The 17,904-nt window shown below is 40.6% G+C and overlaps 1 long non-coding RNA gene across 1 annotated transcript in view; it reads left to right on the forward strand.

The window, feature by feature from the left end:
• The window catches only part of LOC148686547 (uncharacterized), a 169,386-nt gene extending 152,926 nt beyond the window's left edge, over positions 1-16,460 (forward strand). Inside the window, exon 3 of the long non-coding RNA XR_015948636.1 lies at positions 16,352-16,460. This is a non-coding gene — a long non-coding RNA (uncharacterized LOC148686547). The remainder of the gene's footprint in view (positions 1-16,351) is intronic.
• The last annotated feature ends 1,444 nt before the right edge of the window (positions 16,461-17,904 follow it).

Here is a 17,904-nt window from a genome sequence, read left to right on the forward strand (position 1 = left end):
TCCTGTCTTTCCCTGGTGCACCTTCTGGTCACTGCCTTCTATGCAGCAGAACCCACAGAGGACCTCAGACAAGGGAGTGGGGACAAGCAGCTAGGACTTGTTCAGTCCATGGTGCGAGGCAGGCCTTCCCTGGATGGTATTTGATGTTTGTGAGAGGACAGCTGCAGGAGAAGTCTTTTGAGACAGTGAAATGGTTCTGAGTGGAAGGAACTCACCCCCATTGTTTATTTGTGTGCTACCTTTCCATGGTTTATTATTTAACATTATTTTATTTTAATGAATAATGTAGTGCCTAACTGCAATATTCTCCAAGCAGTCTACAAACATATAATACAAAAAAAAATGTTTTCAAAAAGTAAAAATAAGTTAAGACTATGAAATTGAACTGCAATTGAAACGTCTGCTGGAATAAAATAATATTCAGTAGGTACTGGTTGTTCAGTACCAAGGGGGGCCTATCTAACATCAACTAGGTGTTAAAAAGGGGCCTACAATACTAAATGCAAGGCTTCTGCTAGGACCACTAACACAAACCCTCTAACATTCCTAACTCCCCCACAACTGACCCTCCTCAGCTCATTTTTTGTCCCCACCCACCAAGTATTTCTTATCAGAAGAAGTGTGAGTGCTGCCACCACTACAGCAATGGGAGGAAACACACACACCCTCCCCATCCTGAGAAAACCCCTTAATCCCAATTTTATTTTATTCTTTGGTAGATCTACAAAAAGGAATCCATTGTGGGAATCTATGGCCCAAATGGAAAGAAAGCAGAATTTTATGCTAAATTAAGAACATTATTAATGGAGTATATAGATAAAAGAATTATTATGGCAGGAGATTTAAATGGTGTGATGGAGCCAGAATTAGACAGACTAAAGTAAGGGTAAGAATGAAGGGAGGCTACCAAAGAGCTTTAGAGATATGTTAAAAAAAGAGAGAAGGACCTGGTAGACATATGGCATCATAAACACCCAATTGAAAAAGAATTTACTTATTTCTCACAACCTAACCAATCACACAACAGAATAAATGGGGTTTGGACAAGTAAGGAACTGACAATAGAGGTTGAGAAAACCAAAATTATTCAAAAAACGATTACATACCATAATCCAGTCTCACTATATTTAAAGGGGAAAGAAAAGAAAAGCAATAGGAGGTGGAGAATGAATGTTTTCCAATTTAAAAAAATGAAGAGATACTTCAAGGAGCCAGAAATATAATGAAAGAATACTTTGGGAAAAAATGGGGGAAAGGGACAGATGTAAGAACTGTATGGGATGCTGGAAAGGCAGTAATAAGAGGATATTTCTTGCAGCAGAACTCTATTTTTAACAAGAATAAAGAGAAAAAGAAAAAAAGAGCTTATGGAAGAAATTAAAAGGAAGGAAAATTTAGCATATATCAGTAAGAATAATGAAAAATTAAACCAAGAAATTAAATTATTGAGAGTGGAATATGATTATAGAACAAGAGATAAATGCAACAAATGCACTTCTGGAGATATAAAATTTTTGAATGGGCGAATAAGCCGGGGAAAATATTGGCTTGGCAATTAAAACACAAAGGAATGAGAAATTAATAAATAGAATAAGAACAGAAGAAAAGATGTTGGTAGATATAAAGGAAACAAATAAAGAATTTGGGAAATATTAGAAGAAATTATATCAAAAAGATGAAATATCAATAAAAGAGAGGATTATTTAAATAAATATAAAATATCAGAAATAACAAAAGAAGATAATAAAATATTAAATGAGCCAATTTAAAGAGAAGAAATAAAAAATATAATTAAAAAGATGAAAATTGTAAAATCTCCTGGACCCAACGGGCTACCGGCAGAATACTATAAAAGTATGGAAGAACAGCTGATTGACCCCTTAAAAGAAGTATTGATAGAAGCAATGAATAATGGGATTATCCCTGATTCTTGGTGAGAGGCGCTCATAACACTATTACCGATCCAGAATTTGTTACAAATTACAGACCAATATCATTATTAAATTTGGATTATAATTTTTTTGTGGGAATATTGGATGATAGAGTGAAAAAAATATTAAAAATATAATGCACAAAAATCAGGCAGGATTTATAGAGGGAAGGCAAATAAAAGATAATATCGGAAATATAGTAGATATATTGGAGTACCTGCAATATAAAAAAGGCAAAACGGCAGCACTGGTATCAGTAGACGTGGAGAAGGCATTTGATAATGTCTCATGGAACTTTATGGGAAAATTATTAAAAGAGATAAAAGTGAGTGAAAAGTTTCTGGAAGGTATCAGTGCGATTTATAAAAAGCAAATATAATTATTAATGGTGGAATCAGTGAGAAAATCGGTATGAATAAAGGAAGGCTGCCCACTATCCCATTATTATTTATAATTGTAATAGAAGTGCTATTGGAAAAAAATCAGACAGGATAATTCAATAAAAGGTGTAATATTAGGAGAGAAGAATTATAAGATTAGAGCTTTTGCTGACGATGTAATGGTAACAGTACCAGATCCCATGGAAAGCATACCAAATTTATTGAGATGTATAAATGAATTCGGAAAATTAGCAGGATTCAAATTAAATTACAAAAAAATGAAAATATTAGTAAAAGATCTCAATGAGGAAAGTAAGATCAGGCTGCAAGAAATTACAGGATTGGAAATCAAAAAGAAAATAAAGTATCAGAGTAAATTTGACAGCAAATAATATGGATCTGGTTGAAGGAAATTATGACAAATTATGGAAATAAATTTAAAAGATCTAGAGACATGGGGAAAATTAAATCTATCTCTATCAGGGAAAATCTCGCTTATAAAAATGAACATATTACCAAGAATGATGTTTATTTTTCAAGGGATATTATGTGGGAGTAAATGCTTTAACAGTTGGAGAAAAGATCTAGCAAATTTCATATGGTCCGGGTAAAAACCTAGGTAAAAACCGGGTAAAAAATTTTGATTGATAAAAGAGAAAGAGGTGGATTTGGGCTCCCCAATTTAGAACTATATCATGATGTTGCAGGATTACTATGGCTAAAAGAATGGGTCAAGCTGGAGGATACAGACGTGCTGGATCTTGAAGGAGTGGAAACAAGGTTTGGATGGCATGCACATTTGATCGATGAAAAAGTAAAAGTACACAAAGGGTTTCTGGAACATACAATTAGAAGGTCATTATACAAAATTTGGGGAAAGTATAAACTATATTAGAGCCAAAAACACCGTGGTGGGCTTCACCACTGGAGATGATAATGGTAAAGAAAGTGAATATGAAAGAAAATTGGGCAACATATTATATTTTATTAAAGGAGATAAATGTGGAATTAAAAATAAAAGAATATTTGAAAATTAAAATGTATGTAAATGATTGGTTCCAGTTCATTCAAATTAATCACAAATTGGCAAAAGATTAAAAAAAAAGGATTTGAAAAAGAATATTCCAAATTTGACAAATATCTGATACAAGAAGGCTCCAAAAATATATCTAAATTATATGATCTGATCCTAGAGTGGGAAACAAAAGATGAATTAGTAAAAGCTTCAATGATCAAATAGGCACAAGATTTCGGTAAGAACATCATGTTTGAACAATGGGAAAAGCTTTGGCAGAAAGATATTAAGCACTCATTGCTATGCTTTTTTAAAAAAACTTTTTTCAAAATACAGCACAGGTGGTATCTAACGCCGGAAAGGATTGACAAAATGAATAAAAGCTATAGTATTATATTGGCAGTGTAACTTAGCGGTAGGCTCCATCTTTCATATCTGGTGGGAATGTCCCAATATCAAACAATTTTGGGATGTGGTTTATAACGAAATGAAAAGGGTATTTAAATATTCTGTTAAGAAGACACCAGAAGGATTTCTACTGGGAATAGTCCCAGAAAATTTGAAAAAAGAAGACAAAGTATTATATCTGTATATAACAGTAGCTGCAAGGCTATTAATAGCAAAATAAAAATAAAAATGGAAGAGCGTCCAAATACCAACAAATTTGGAATGGTTAGCAAAAATCAATAGAATACTATAATACGATAAGATTAATGGGAAACATTGGAAGGGTCTTGAAGAAAAAAATTAAAAAATGGGGAAAATTCAAGGAATATCTCAAAAATTATATTGAAAAAACAGATTTAATAACAGATTAAGAGGAGTCCTGAAATCAGAAACTAGGAGGATAAGAAACTAGAGGATGGAAATAAAATAACATGATATAATAATTAAGTAAGATGTAACAAAATGTTGATTAAAAAGAATATAAGATGTATGTATAAAGGAAACAATATGCAAGAGGTAAAAAGGGAAGAAATATACATTATGGATTAGGTGATTGGAAGTCAAGCACAAAGGGTGGGTGGTGAAGGATGACGAAGCTGATTGGGATTTTTTTATTATAATTTTGCATAGGTATGATGATATTTGTAGGATGAAAGAGGTATCATGTTAATTGTATGTATGTTAATTGTATGTATGGATGTCAATTGTTTCTAATAAAAATTTAAAAAAAATAAAGAGAGGTGCCGGAACTGAGCTCCAGCGAGTTGCTGCTGGGGAAAAAAACCCCTGGAAGCTGGAATGGCTTTCGTAATTCTGGGACAGCCCCTGGAAAATTGGGGCGCTCTGAGAGTATGCTGACACGAACCCCTGCAAAGACCTCAATGGTCATGCTAAATTATAAAGGATTAGGTGGTCCTTTAGGTATCCTGGACACAAGTTGTCAAGGGCCTTGGAAAAGAATACAGTAATCTTAAACCTGGCCTAGTAGAACATTGGAAGCCAGCACAGATTTCTGAGCAGTGGGTTTATGTGCTCGGGTAATCTGTCCCCATCAAACATTTAGCCTCAAGGCATAACTCCACTGACCAAGATAGACCCACATAGTGCTCCTTGCAAGTCTTGAGGTTGCCATATATATTGATTACTGTGCCCAGCCTGTCACTGCCCAAGAATGGCTATAGGTGACATACTAGCTGTAGCCAGTAAAAGCTAGTTGCTGGTTTACATAAGAAGAAAAATACAGCAAAATGTAAGTAGTCATAAAAAATACAGTAAATGAAAACAGCTAAATTAAGCATATAGTAAAATGAAGCAATCCTCACACTGTGCATAATAATGATGTAACAGGATAGATACAAAAACAAACCAATAAAAGCAAAATATCCATCTTCAAAGTTAAGTATCCCCCCCCGCGAAGCTTCTAAACAATACCCCACCCCAATAGTCTCTAGGTGTCCTGAGCAGCAGCAGCTCCTGCAGTACTCAGAGGGTCAGATGGTCTCTGATCTCATCTCATCTTCCTGCAGCAGCAGCTTTTGTAGTCAGTCAGGGCTCTGTCCTAACGGCCAGATGGGGAAAGGCCTCCAAGGCACTGAACAGCTATGATGCTTTCTGGCCTCTTCAGCAGTAGGAGCAATTTACTGAGATGATTAATTGGAAACATTCCCCCTCCCCAGATACTTTAAATATTTCATTTCACCTAAACATGAGGGCTAAACAAACTTATCCACCACCCATAGGGGCACACATATTGCAGTCATCATGTTTAATCCTCTAAATCAGTGGTTCCCAAATCCTTGGTTCCATATATCATCAGTGTGTTGGAAATCCTGGAAGCCTAGATCCCAAGTTTAGGGCAACTACTCTTTGGTGAGGGAACTCCAGCAGAGATCTATGATGGCAAAACATGCAGCAAAGAAAAATGTGTAAATATAGGCTATAAAACCTTTAATATGTGTCCTTTCCAGTGAACCCCAAAGTATCCCACTTCACAGCCCACAGACCCCACATTCAGTAAGTTATTACAGTGGTCTATTTACAAAACTCTTCAAGGGTCAGATTCATGTACCTTCCCATGCAGTAGTCAGAAAAAGTTGCATAGGCAGTAAAACATTTATTGGTTACAAAATTATAACAGTTCCTAAACTATTGGAACAGGAAAACTCCATTCTTGCCTTTAAAAAAGCCATGCAGCCATGGAGCCGCTCAGAGTTCCGCACACACCAAATTTGCATGTAGACTAAAATGCTTGGTTTCCCATTTCTTCCCAACATGAAGGGAAGTGACACAAGCTAAGCCTGGAAGGACAGCTTACTCTATGTTATTAACCCCTTCATGCATTAATTAGACTCAAGCATGCTGATTATATGAGGCTGGTTACCCTACATACTGACCCCTTTCCTACCCTTCTCTACCTTACCCTATTAAAAAAAAATTATTGTGGTTTGCACAACCCACCTAGGAAGATAATAACACAATAAAATTCAAAACAACAACAATTCATTGAACATTTATTAAAAAAAACAGAAAATGCAGAAATCTACTATTGTAGTTGAGAAAAAGTATATACAGCAAATAATATTGCATGAAAAGTATTTTTTATGCATTCTTACTAAGGAAAACATAAGGGTGAAGGAAATTTATAGCATAACTTACCAAACATGCACAGACCTTCACCTGCCACAGATGTAACTAATTTATAAGAAAATCAATACATATTACCAATAATCGACTGGCTTGTGATTTGTGACAACTCATAATCATAAATACAACCAAATGTGTCCAAAAGCAAATTCTTTGAGAGTGCAAATGTTTTGCTCTAGGCTCTAGGTTGGTCCACCATAAATAAACAACCAACACACTCAGGGGTTCCTGGTAATCCTACTGCTCCATGAGACAGTAGCTCCCACTTGAAAACCATGACTCTAAGCCAACTTAGGGTCCCCAGATGTGGTTGGGTCTCAAGATGTGGTTGAACTACAACTCTCCTATTCCCCAGCCAGCATGGCCAATGATTAGGAATGATGAGAACTGTAGCTCAGAAACATATGGGGAGCCATCTGAGCTTGGGGAAGGTTGTTCTAAGCCCCATTCATATCATTCGGTAGAAATAATGAATAAAATTGCATGAAAGCAGATACAAAGGTGGGTGGAATTAGTTATATGCAGGGCTTTTTTCCAGCTGGAACTCACTGAAACTCAGTTCTCAGGTAGGTGCCATTGCTATTCTAAGAGAACAAAGGAAGCATTCATAGTGAGTTCTGGCACCTCTTTTTCGAGAAAAATAGCACTGGATATGTCCTTTGAAGCCTGGCCATCCTCACAGTGCTATTTTTTTTCTAGAAAAAGAGGTGCCAGAACTCACCATGAACGCCTCCCTTGTTCTCTTAGAATGGCAATGGTGTCTACCCAAGACATGCCGGAACTAAGTTCTGGCAAGTTCCAGCTGTAAAAAGCCCTGCATTCTCAGTTAGAAAATGATTTCATAAGCTCATTTCTCCACTCACCATATTTTCCCCATTACTATAAAAAGATGATCCCAAAAGACGCCGTCTTCTGCCCCATGAATTTTCTTTTGTCACTGTAAAGTTGGTTAACAGCACTTTGCCATAAAACTACTAGCGAGGATAATTTTTCTCTCTACCGTTTAAAACTTTCATTATGTCTTGAGGGCCTGTGAAACATTCAACCGCTAATAAAAAGAGTGTGTAAACATTTTACGACTTATGACTTTTCCAAGCTATCCTTCGTTGTCAGTGATATTTCTCATTTCATTTAGAGGTTGCAAGGGGAAAAGAATCCTCTTTATGGTTTATTAAAGCTCTCTAAATACTCGGACAATACAAGGTAAATGGAAGGTGAAAATGGAGCCCTTCTTCTTCTTCTTCTTCTTCTTCTTCTTCTTCTTCTTCTTCTTCTTCTTCTTCTTCTTCTTCTTCTTCACCTTGCAGTTTTGAATTAGATGAAGGTTTAGATGGCAGCCAGCCATTTCCAGATTTGTTGACTGTCATTTTCCCTTTCCATCCTATTACGCTTCCGGAGTAGCAATATATTTCCACCTTGCTCTGTCCCCAGTTTCCCCTCACCTAGCCTCACCCCAGGTCTACATTCACTACCAAAGAGTGCCTAAATGGGAATTTCAAGGTGAATTCTCTTTCTTTCTTTCTCTCTCTCTCTCTCTCTCTCTCTCTCTCTCTCTCTCTCTCTCACACACACACACACACACACACACTGCTTCAGAGCAAGAGATTCTGTTTGTAACTCAGTGGTAGAGCATCTAACTTGCATGCAGAAGGTCCCAGGTTGACCTTGGGGAGCCATTGTCAGTCAGTCTTGAAAATACTGAGTTGGAGGAACCAATGGAGCCTCCTGTGCTCCTAAATCTAAGCAATTTTGAGAGAAGCAAAAAACGTTGGGATAGCACCAGCAAAATGTTCATACAAAGGCTTTGAGTATTGCCACAGGGCATCTAAGGGATATAATGTAATTATACAAGGTATATAATGAGGCTAGGTAGGCCACTCTTCCATCATCACCCTCACCCCCATTAAAAATACCTGGTTTGCTTGTTCATTTCCCCCACCCCCACTGCCACCATCTATCTTAGATCAGATTATGAGAAATGACCCTGTTACTTCGTCGTGATATCTGGGTCATTCCGAATATTTCTTCCATCACATTTTCCCATGAGTTCCACCTTCACTTAAATTCCTTTGTTTTCCTTTGGTTTTTCTCCTCTGTGGCCATGTTTGACTCTGCAAAAGAAGGGCATTCTCCCCTTGCTGTGGATGCATAACTTACTGTTGCATTAATAGGGGGTATTATGCAGAGGCGCCGGCATGTACTCTCGTTGTGTGCTCAAGAGTTTCTCAGAGTCTGTGCTTAAAAGCTCACACTTGCTTACATAAGGTATCAAAGGATAACCAAACATATCAAGCTGAAAGGAAGAAATTATATACAAATTCTCTACACAAAGAATGCAAGCAACTGTGTATGTCCAGCCATAGATTTTAGTGTCTGTCGTGTTCTGGAAGGATGGTTAGAGATTTGCCCTTTCACCTAAAAATGACTGAGGAATACTATCGTACTGGGCATAACTCGGTAAAATGGAAGAAGCGCCTGGTGTGAAATCGACTTTCCATGAGGCAATATGTGCATATTCTTTGGCCTTGCTTAAGGACTAGCATGGCTAGCCTGTGTTTCTCTAGATCAGAGGTTCCCGAACTTATTTGGCCTACTGCCCCCTTTTCAGAAAAAAATAATAATTACTCAGTGCCCCTCCCCCCGGAAATCTACCTTCTTTAAGTGGGATGGGGAACGGCGTTGGCGGTGGGGTGGGTGTGGGGAATGGCGGCTCCATCACACGCTCGCATCACAATCCCTCGCGGTCCCTTTCCCTCTTCCCCTCGTGCCGTTAGTTGGGAGGCAAGGCGCGGAACGGTGGTTTGGAGGGGAAGCCGTTGAGGGAGAGAGAACCGCATTCTGCCCCCCCAGGCTCGAGGGCGTGAGTGAGTGTGCGGGGACAGGGAGTGCGCGGGGATTGGGCTCTGTGTGCGTCCAGTCCCTGTGTCCAGTCCCTGTGTCCGTGGGGCACATGCGCAGTAGCGCAAACCCAGGGACGCAGGGACTGGACGCAGAGACACAGGGACTTTATTATATAGGATATTTCTACCTACATCATACAACATAGGAAAGCTGTGATCCACCTCTCGGGGCTGGGTGAAAACAAAAAGGGTTCACCCAAACCTGTGAAAACCCCTCCAGCATGATCACCAGACGCAGGGGAGGCATTGTTTCCATCCTTCAATAGTGCTCCATCTGGTGGTAAGCATAATCAAATAACAGATAAAACATGTGCAAACTCCCCACTCCCATTCTCTTCTCTTGCTTCCTTTATGCTTCTACCCACCCCCTTATTTTTATTCAATGCCCCCCCCCCAATTGCACCCAAGGCTACTACCACCACCACCACCCCTGAATTGTTCCAGCACCTCCCAGGTGCCATAGCTGCCAAGTTTTCCCTTTTCTCACGAGGAAGCCTATTCAGCATAAGGGAAAATCCCTTTTAAAAAGGGATAACTTGGCAGCTATGCCAGGTGCCAGTATCACCAACTTTGGGAAACACTTCTCTAGTGCCCGTCCAGCATACAGGGATTTTAGGAGATACAGTCCAGCAACATTTGGAGGCTCACAGGTTAGTCACCCCCATTTTATGTGATATACCTGTTCACTACCACAGGATGTATTAGTGGCCTACAACACAGGCTGCTTTAAGAGGGGTTAGACCAGGCATCCCCAAACTTCGGCCCTCCAGATGTTTTGGCCTACAATTCCCATGATCCCTAGCTAACAGGACCAGTGTTCGGGGAAGATTTGAATTGTAGTCCAAAACATCTGGAGGGCCGAAGTTTGGTGATGCCTGGGTTAGACCAATTCATTGAGGAAAAGGGTATGACTAGTAGTCATGATGTGTTGATAGCTATATACTAACTCCAATGCAAGAGACAACATGCATATCAGTCCCTGGGGAACAACTTCAGGAGAATATTGTTATGTTCATGTCCTGCTTCTGAGCTTTCTGTAACAGACCCTCCAAGTGTCCATATTTCCTATGGGCAGTCCCGGATTTCCAGAATCCATCCCGGTTTATGATTTAATCCTGGTATGTCCCGCTTTTCCTTAGGACATTCCTATTTTCATCAGATAAATGTTGGAGAGTATGGAGTCGTGTGACCCCCTGAGTGACTGTAAGACGACTAGGCCTTCTGAGTCTGGAGCATGGGAAGTCGATAAATTTGTATAATTTGGCAGCGGATTTGGATTAATTGTTTAATTGATATTTGCATAATTTGCATAATTTGAAAATGGATTAGATATTTAAATTGGAAATTTTAATAAAAATGCTTATTAAAAAAAGAAGAAGCGAAGTCAAGCCCCAAAAGGGCTCCTTTTAAAAAGGAAGAAACAAAAAACAGAAAAAAAGAAAAGGGGTGGGGGGAGGATTAATTACAAATTAACACAACCCCCCCCCAAAAAAAACCCAATTGGAGTTGTGGAAAAAAACAAAAGCTGAAATAACAGGTGGAAAGAGAAGTTAATTGAGAACAATTCACCGTTCGAGGCTATCCCAACGGATTGCTGTTTGCTCCTGGGCTGGCAGCAGAGACAGGTAGGTCTGTTTTGGTGCACAGTGACCTGAGAAGAGGATCTCTAAGGTCACGTGCAGCGCTTAAGTAGTGGTCTCTCTGACTCTTAAGACTGGCATGCCCTTAGCTCAATTGCACCCCGTCAGAGAGACCACCAGTAGGGTGTTGTGGCTGCTCCAATAGTCCCTGCCCCAACACCTAGGCCTGATTTCCAGGACCCACTTGCAGGGAGGACCCAATTTAGATGACACTGAAAATCTCCTTCCTCCGTATAGAGCCATTGGCAGGCCAACACCAGCGTTTCAGCCAGCACAGCCCTCTTGATGCACAGCACCATGGTTCTCTTCATGGCAACCAGGTGAGGCTGTGCTGCTTGCATGCACGGGTTGACGGGAAGCCTGGGTGTCACTGGTTGTTCAGGGGTAACTAATATGCTTAAAATGACGTTTCTAAAATTAATCTATTCTTGCAACTTATCTCCACAGTATGGCTCCAAGTGGGTAGGGCATCTCTGAGCTTGATAGTTGTTTTTTTTACCATGTTGGAATCTTTGAAGACTGAACATCTTATGAAGCCTATAGTTTAACAATTAACTTAAAACAATAATAGAAAAACAGGTTTTCCCTGATCAGGATACAGGACTACATGGGCCTTTGGTCTGATCCCACAAAGCTCTTCTAATGTTCTCACATTAGCCCTTCCTCCCCACATTTATCAAGCTTCTAATATTGATGACTGTTTCGCCAGTACACAATATTAGGTATCTGTTTTATTCTTTATTTTTAAAGCACTTATAATTAACTGAGCAAAATCTTTAAAATAAAATAAAATAAATGTCTCCTATTCCAGCTTTGTTGCTTTATTAAAAATGCCTTTTAAAATGAATAAATAAAAGCAAATAGAAAGAAGTGACATGGAATTCCACTGGCTGTTCTTTCTTTTGCTGCTTTAAAATTTAACAAGATCAGTCATATCTGACCCTGTGGGGAAGTAGGCTATCAAATATCCAGGTCTCTTCAGGGACAGGGCGAAAAGCCTGAGCAAATGTAATTAAGGATGTGAGCGAAGCTTGACCTACTTCCTTCTCCCCCCCCCCCAAACCAGGCTTCAATTTCTGATCAATCTATCTTTGTGTCTGACTATTGATCTACTTTTCTTTCCATCCAGACTCCCCACTAATAATCTTAACCTCATTTCATTTTGCTTAATCATGTGGAGCCGGGGGGTGGGGGGGGGGAGAAAAACAACTGGACTGCCCTAATCTAATTTGCTGTTAGGGAAAGTTTTAGACATTATTTTTTTTGTGCATTCATTACTCAGAGCCCCTGATCCAGCCAAGGCACATGTGAACATGCATATAAAAATAGGTGTCTTATTGGATAGGGATGGAGGGATATTTTAAGTATCAGGATGGGTAGAATATACTATGTCCACAAAACATTACCTGCAGGTGCAAAAATACCAGGCTGCCATATTCAGTAGGCTGGTAAAACTACAGCAAACCACACATATGATTTACAAGCAACAAATATGCAGTTTTGAGGGGGTGAGGAAAGGTGGAGAAACAAGTTGACAAAACATTTTAGTTCTGAGAAGCACTGCTGTGACACTTAATTTCTATAGAGACGTCAACAAATCTAACAATGTTAACAAAGAGGGTGAACTTCTGGATTCTTGAACACATGATGGCCTTAACCTACAGGATAGTAAGCATTGCTTAGCCTCTGCAGATGAAGTACTTCTGAGCTGCCACCTTGGAAACTGCATCGTTTTATTTTTTATCAGAGCATCTGTTGAAGACAGAAGCTGAGATGTTTTGCTACATGAATAATAAAAAGAATACTCTTGTTTTCTTAATCACAGGTGTGTGTGTGTGTGTGTGTGTGTGTGTGTGTGTGTGTGTGCAAATGTGCATGCATTTACCTACCAGGATCCAGAACACACCCATCTGAAGTGCTGCTTGATTATTTCATTATTGCCTATCTTTCTATTTATACATCAAAGTCCTGTATCTTTAATCATGATCCTCTTTGCACTGTGAATCTGAATCTATGAATGCTTGGACAGTGGAGGAACCCTGTTCATGCATTCATCTGAAGCTTACACTCATATGCACACAGATTCTGCTCACAGGCTCAGATCAGTGCCTGGAAGGGGGGGCAATAAGCTTCATCCTGCTCCCATGACCATGTTTATATCCCCCCCACAGGGTTGTTTCCTCTTCTTACTTCTCCTCCTCCTGTCAAGCTGCCATCACTCAGGGGAATAGCATGGGGCAAGCCGGGGGGGGGGACCATAGCCCCAGGCACAAGATTTTGAGAGGACTCGAGCCAGCCACCCCCACATAGGGATACTTGCCCTGGATACTTGCCTGGCCTTGCTGCTGCCCCCCTCCCCCCTTTGCTTAATAGCCACCTGGTTAGCATTGGGAGATGCACCCACCAAGGATCGTGTTGGCCAGTTAGGCTCCCCACTGCACTGGTGAATGGGTGAGCAGGTGGTACAGCACAGTGCAGCCCCATGAACCCTCCATGCCCCCATGCCCCATGCCTGCCTGGTGGTAACAGTGAAAGTTGGGCTGACATAGTGGGTTTTGTTTATCCTCTGTGCCCAGCCCTGGGCACCAGCAAAGGATGCTAAGCCACTGCCATCACTGACACACACTTAAACAAACAAAGACACCACACACACACAAACACACACACACACACAGGACAGGGAGAAGTAGAAAGAACACAAGTTAATCCAGGTCACTGAGTAGGTGTACCTGCCCCTGAGCAATTAGTCAATACATCTAAAAACAGAATGAAGATTTGTTCACAGTGATTGCCATGTGGCAGGCTATTGAAGTAATCAAATAACAAAGTGCTCTCTCTCTCACTCTCTTGTGTGTGTGTGTGTGTGTGTGTGTGTGTGTGTGTGTGTGTGTGAACAACAAAAGCTGGCTTTGAGATGTTTGCAGAAAGGATGGATGTGGCGGATCTTTAGTAGGCTGTGTATTTTGATTCATACACTGACAGTTCACTGCTGCTTATTATGAAAAACAGTTGGCGCTTTCTTTCTTTCTTTTCCCTTTCTTCTTCTAGTAAGCTCTTGCTGAGACATTCACCCACCTACACTGAGACATTCACCAACCTACACCTGTGGTGTTGTTTTTTTCTTCCAACTTTAGCCCTCAACTAGCTTTATATATTTCCTTCTCCTGGTACAATTAATATAGAAACTGCAAATCATTCAGTTGAAGTGACACCATCACCTCAATGTGTCATCAAGGGGTGAAGCACAAGGGATGTACACATCTCAAGAGAATGAAGAGTTGTCTCTATTCTGAAACTAATGAAGCTGAATTATTTGCAACATTGGTTCACATTGTTTTTTTTTAATGGGTCTAGTAGACCCATTCTGAGTTGCATGACTCCAATTGATTAATTTTGGGTGGTATATATTTTGACAATTCCGAAGTTTAGAGAGTCAGTAGCTCAGGTGGTGGAAAGGCAGAGCTAAAGAGTGCTTAAATTCTTTCTGCATATTGTCTCTAGAAAATGACATTTAAAGAAAGCTCTCCAATGATGAAACTGGACATGAATATGTTGCTAGAAAAACCAGAAAAGAGAATCATAAAACTGTAGAGTTGAAAAGAACCTTGTGGACCATCTAGTCCAAACCCCTGCTATGCAGTAATAAAGAGTATTTTGCAAATTGTGCTTTGTGTAGTAGGTATTCTCAAAGATGTATAAGATGAAAGGCTATATTGACTGTTTTCTTTCTAGGTTTTATTTTGTTTGATGATGCATCGTGCATGTACAGAACAATTACCTCATCCCCACCGTAGAATCATAGATTCAAAAAGTTGGAAGGGACCATGAGGGTCATCTTCTCCAACCCTCTGCAATGCAGGAATCCTTTGCCCAACATGGTGCTCAAAAACTATAAGGCATAGGGCATTTTGAATCACCCCAATGACTTTGACAGGCGAGATAATTCAGGACAGCAATTTTAATCAAAATCGGAGACATGGTAGTTTTGGTTTTTTTTTAATGTGGTCTGTCATATAACTAAGCTTCTGTGAGGAAGATCACAGGGGTTACGCAGATCTTGCTGGTTGCAGAGGTGGGTCCATAACAGTTCAAGCTTCAGGGCCCCCAAAATGTGGGTCACCAGTGACCAACAAGCCTGTCTGTGTGATTCTTCCACATTTTAATTAAGGGTGGCTATATGCAGCATGGGGTGCGGGTAGCACTGTGGGTTAAACCACAGAGCCTAGGGATTGACAATTAGAAGGTCAGCAGTTTGAATCCCCGTGATGGGGTGAACTCCTGTTGTTCGGTCCCAGCTCCTGCCAACCTTGCCAACCTAAATAGGTGGGAAGGTAAATGGCGTTTCTGTGTGCTGCTCTGGTTCGCCAGAAGCGGCTTAGTCATGCTGGCCACATGACCCGGAAGCTGTACGCTGGCTCCCTCGGCCAATAATAATAATAATAATAATAATAATAATTTATTATTTATACCCCGCCCATCTGGCCGGGTTCCCCCAGCCACTCTGGGCGGCTTCCAACAAAACACTAAAATACAGAAATCCATCAGACATTAAAAGCTTCCCTAAACAGGGCTGACTTGAGATGCTTTCTAAAGGTCTGGTAATTGTTGTTCTCTTTGACCTCTAGTGGGAGGGCATTCCACAGGGTGGGTGCCACTACCGAGAAGGCCCTCTGCCTGGTTCCCTGTAACTTGGCTTCTCGTAGCGAGGGAACCGCCAGAAGGCCCTCGGAGCTGGACCTCAGTGTCCGGGCAGAGCGATGGGGGTGGAGACGCTCCTTCAGGTATACCGGGATGAGCGCCACAACCCCAGAGTCGGTCATGACTGGACCTAATGGTCAGGAGTCCCCTTACCTTTACCTTTGTATCAGTGCTGCCCTGAAATCTGCCCTCTGTTTTTGCAAGATCTTTCTTTCTTTGTAAAAGAAGCTTTCATTTTCCTGCCTTACTCTCAAGACACTTTAGAATTTCTATAGAATTATGGAGCATGTCAGATTTCCACTTACCAAGGTGGCTGAGGTAGAGTGTCTGGTTTTCTTTCCAATAAACATCTCTCCATCATTCAGCAGTCTCCCTGGATATCTGCATTTCCTGATATGAAAAAGCCTCACAGGAGGAGTTTGCTTATCATGTCTTCATATGGTTTTCATTGAAGCCTGGTATGGTGATTTTGTAGAATGGGAGGGGGGAAATGCCCCTTAGTCATCCCAAAACTGAAACAAGTGCAAACAAAGATTCTGCAACCTACCCATAAAAAAATCACAGAAAGTTTTCTCTCCTCTTTGATATTTTTTGAGTACAATTTAGTTTCCCATTAATTGATGGACATGGTTGAGGGGATAACTTTTCAAGACAACACTAATATGTAGTACTCATTTCATGCCTAACTGCATAGTAGAAGAACCCATCATTTTGGGATACTACCAAAGACACCTGGCATGAAGAAGGAAGGAAGAAAAGAAAAATGTCTGAAACATCCACCTTGCATGCAGAAGGTCCTAGGCTCATTCGCCAGTAGCTCCAGGTAAGGCTGGGAGAGACTCCAGTGTGAAACCCTGAAGAGTTGCTGAAAGTTAATGTAGACAATATTGAACTAGATGGACTGTTGGTCTGAGTTGGTATAACACAATCTCCTATGTAAAACAGATGGAAAGGGATGGTAAGAGGTTGGTTGACATATGTGTGACTTGGAAGACAATGGAAGAATGTACCTTTTGGGGTGAAATCAAATTATTGAAGAGCTACAGCATTTGTTGTGGCTGTAGAGACCAATAGGGAGAGACATGTTTTGTGGCAGCTGGGGCAGATGAAGGTGCCTGGTTTTGCTGATGCAGATGCACCATGACATTTCTTCTTTCTGCACTCCTCCAAATAGTCTTTACTCCTCCTGTCACTGCTATGGATACACAGCCTGTCTCCAGGCGCTGTGGTCATCTGCAAGGGATTCTCATAGGGTGGGGTTAATATTGCCAACCTTCATGTCACATTTGCAGACATCTTTGTAAGGCAGAGTAAGACTGTCAAAGAGCTTGGTGCCTGAAACCAGCTCCCTGTAGAATATGTCTTTGGGGAGCCTGCTGTCTTCTATTCTGTGGACATAACCAAACCAGAGCCGAAGTCACTGAGAAAGAAGTGCTAGCATGCTGGGAATGTGGGCTTGGAAGAACACAACTTTGTTTGTTTGAAACTCTGTCCTGCCATGTGATACCCAAAATTCTCCTGGCACAACACATGTGGAAGGTGTTGCTCCTGGTGGATGAAACTTTTCCACATCTCACTACCTCAAAGTAATGTGCTGAACACATGAGCCTGGTATAGCTTCATCTTGGAGTTGGTTGTTAGCATCACATTCTTCCATACCCTTTTGGAGAGGTGAGCGATTGCTGTAGCTACCTTCCCAATATCCTTGTCCAGCTCAGTGTTGATGGAGATGTTATGGTGAAGCCCAGGTAGGCAAAATTGTCTATCACCTCAAGGAAGGGAGTAACTCGTAACAGTGCTTCTTGTTTTGTTTTTGAGGTGACCCAAAATTTCTCACAAACATTTTTATCTGAGAAAAACTCCTGAGAAAAAAGACAGTTGGCAGAATTTTATTTGACTATTCTCCATCAATTTTGTTTTGTTTTGTATGTGTCAACTACCATTTTCCTTTCATGATGCTCCCAAGTGACACATCACAGAGGCTGCAAAATGAGGGCCTTGCTGCCAGTGCAGTTGCTGCTATGCCAAAGGAAGGAAGTTATACTATTCCCATGCTAATGATGATTCCAGCTATTTGTGGGTGTAGACTAATTGATATCTCATTGCCGGAAATCTGAGTGGTCTCTCTGTCAGCAGGAAATGAAACCTGAGGACATCTTGTCACTGTCATTGGAATGAGCTGAGAATCATTTAAACATTTAAACTAGGAAATAAACAACTATCTGACTTTTAGAAGATATCTGAAGGCAG

The sequence above is a fragment of the Zootoca vivipara genome, chromosome Z2 (genome assembly GCF_965207765.1).
Source record: "Zootoca vivipara chromosome Z2, rZooViv2.hap1.1, whole genome shotgun sequence".
Taxonomy (NCBI): domain Eukaryota; kingdom Metazoa; phylum Chordata; class Lepidosauria; order Squamata; family Lacertidae; genus Zootoca; species Zootoca vivipara.